At 39.6% G+C, this 3,097-nt stretch overlaps 1 pseudogene; it reads left to right on the forward strand.

The window, feature by feature from the left end:
• The first annotated feature begins 2,753 nt into the window (after window positions 1–2,753).
• LOC113346532 lies at window positions 2,754–2,853 on the forward strand (annotated as a pseudogene).
• The last annotated feature ends 244 nt before the right edge of the window (window positions 2,854–3,097 follow it).

Here is a 3,097-nt window from a genome sequence, read left to right on the forward strand (position 1 = left end):
CCTAAGACAATTCCTGATTCAACCATGAAATGGCATTTTTCCCAATTAAGCACTAAATTCTTTTCCTTACACCTAGTCAACACTAATGTCAAATGATGCAAGCACTCATCAAAAGATGAACCAAACACTGAAAAATCATCCATAAAGACCTCTAAGAACCGTTCTACCATGTCAGAAAATATGCTCATCATGCAACGCTGAAAAGTCGCAGGGGCATTACAAAGCCCGAAAGGCATGCGTCTATACGCAAAGGTACCAAAGGGACAGGTAAAAGTGATTTTCTCCTGGTCTTCTGGGGCAATAACGATCTGATTATAACCGGAGTAGCCATCTAAGAAGCAATAGTGACTATGTCCAGCTAATCGCTCTAGCATTTGGTCGATAAAAGGAAGAGGAGAGTGATCCTTCCTTGTGACCTTGTTCAATTTCCTATAGTCAATACACACACGCCATCCCGTGGTCACTCGGGTTGGGATTGATTTATTATCATCATTCTGGACTACAGTGATACCTGATTTCTTGGGGACAACCTGAACAGGCCTGACCCACTTATTGTATGAAATTGGGTAAATAATACCCGCATCTAACAATTTAAGCACCTCTTTTCGAACTACCTCTTTCATGTTAGGGTTCAGTCGACGTTGCATCTCCCTAGAAGGTTTGGAGTCTTCCTCTAAATGAATCTGATGCATACACACAGTAGGACTTATACCCTTAATGTCTGTTATAGTCCACCCTAAAGCTTCCTTATTGTCTTGAAGTACTTTTACTAGCCTACTTTCCTGATCACTATCCAAATCGGAAGCTACAATCACAGGTAAAGTCTCAGATGGGCCTAAAAACACATACAGTAGAGTATCGGGTAGTGGTTTAAGGTCCAATTTTGGGGGCTCTTCTAAAGAAGGAATTAGGGTAGTCTTATAAACTGGTAACGGTTCGAACCTAGCTTTCCATCTATCAGTGTCTAACACAGGGGTAGAATCTAATAGAGCATTCACTTGTTCAGTAGTGCTATCGTCATCAAAATCTAAACCAAAATGGGATAGACAACTTTCTAATGGGTCTTCAAATAAAATGTTTGGTAATGATTTCTGAACTAAGGCTTCTATCATGTTCACCTCTTCAACACATGTGTCATCTAGCTCATAAGGTAGCTTACTGACATTAAAAATGTTCATATCTGTAGTCATATTACCAAAAGATAAATTCATCACACCATTTCGACAGTTAATGATCGCATTCGACGTAGCTAAAAACGGGTGACCTAAAATCACTGGTATCTGGTTCTCTGGGTCAGGGACAGGTTGAGTATATAGGACCACGAAATCCACTGGATAGATAAACTTGTCGACCTCAATAAGGACATCCTCAATAACACCTCGAGGAATTTTAACAGACCTATCAGCTAACTGCAGTGTTATCTGAGTAGGTTTCATTTCACCAAGTCCTAGTTGTAAGTACACATGGTACAGAATTAGGTTCACACTGGCTCCTAAGTCAAGTAAAGCTTTTTCTACCCGGTGTTTACCTATTGTACAAGCAATGGTAGGGGACCTGGGTCTTTGTACTTTGGAGTTGTAGTGTTTTGAATAATTGAACTTACGTGACTAGCTAAAAAGGCTTTCTTATGGACGCTAAGTTTTTGCTTTCGCGTACACATATCCTTAAGGAACTTGGCATAAGCAGGAATTTGCCTAATTGCATCTAATAAAGGACGGTTTATGGTAACTTGCTTAAAAACCTCCAATATGTCATTAAAGTTCGATTCCTTCTTTGTTGGTACTAATAGCTGAGGAAATGGGGCTCTAGGCACAGAATCATACCTCTCAGGAACTGAGTTGGCATCATCAGAAATTTTATCAGTTTCCTTAGCTAGTGGTCCTGAGGGGTGAACTACAGTATGTTCACTATCGGGCATGGTTACCTGATTGTCTATTATTCTACCACTCCTAAGGGTTCTAATAGCATTCAATTGATTCGATGGTTTTGTACCTAATTTATGAACTCCTCTAGGATTGGGATTAGTCTGACTAGGGAACCTACCATTATCTCTCTCACTTAAGGTCTTAGCTATTTGGCCGACTTGAAGTTCTAACTTAGCAAGGCTCTGAGAATTAGTTTGAAAATTCTGCTTGGTTTCCTGTTGAAAACTAACATGGCTCTGTGCTAATATTTTTTGAGTTTTTGCTAACATCTTAATAGATTCCTCTAAGCTAGTCATTTTATTTTCTGGGCCTGATGTATTCCTAGTGTAGCCAAAACCTGGGGGAGCATTAGAATTATTAGACTGACCCTGACTCTGGCCCTTAGACCATGAAAAGTTCGGATGGTTTCTCCAACCAGGATTATAGGTTTCTGAATATGGGTCAAACTTCTGACGATTATCAAATCTAGTGTTATTATATAGAGCATTGGCTTGCTCTTCATTATTCTGGCCTTCCCAAAAAGGCTCCAATCTGCCACTAGTGTTACCCACTTCTAAAGCTTCTAACCTTTTCGCTATAGCAGCAATTTTGGCATCTGATTCATAGCCTCCTTCTACCCTATTAACGTTTCCTCTGTTGAGAAGAATTGTTTTCTGGGGTCCCCTAATACTTTCCCATTGTTGGGTATTTTCGACGACTTCATGCAAATATGTCATCGCGTCATCAACTGTTTGGTTCTCAAATCCACCAGTACACATAGATTCTACTGTGGTTGTGGTGGGATAATCTAAACCCTCATAAAGGATCTGAACTAACCTAACCTTCTCTATACCATGATGAGGACATTGGGCTAATAAATCATTGAACCTTTCCAAATACCTATACAAAGTTTCTCCCTCCTGTTGAGAAAACGTGCAGATTTGCGTCCTAATAGACGATGTTTTGTGCCTAGGGAAAAACTTGATCAAGAAGGCAGATGTAAGTTGTTCATACGTTTCGATTGACCCGGAAGCCAAACTATATAGACACGATTTAGATTTATCTTTCAGGGAAAATGAGAATAACCTAAATTTCAAAGCATCATCATCTAGGTTTCTAATCCTGAGGGTACTACAAATTTCCTCAAAGTACCTAACATGGAAATAGGGGTTTTCATTTTCTTTCCCTAAAAA

Source organism: Papaver somniferum, unplaced genomic scaffold (genome assembly GCF_003573695.1).
Source record: "Papaver somniferum cultivar HN1 unplaced genomic scaffold, ASM357369v1 unplaced-scaffold_99, whole genome shotgun sequence".
NCBI classification, from domain to species: domain Eukaryota; kingdom Viridiplantae; phylum Streptophyta; class Magnoliopsida; order Ranunculales; family Papaveraceae; genus Papaver; species Papaver somniferum.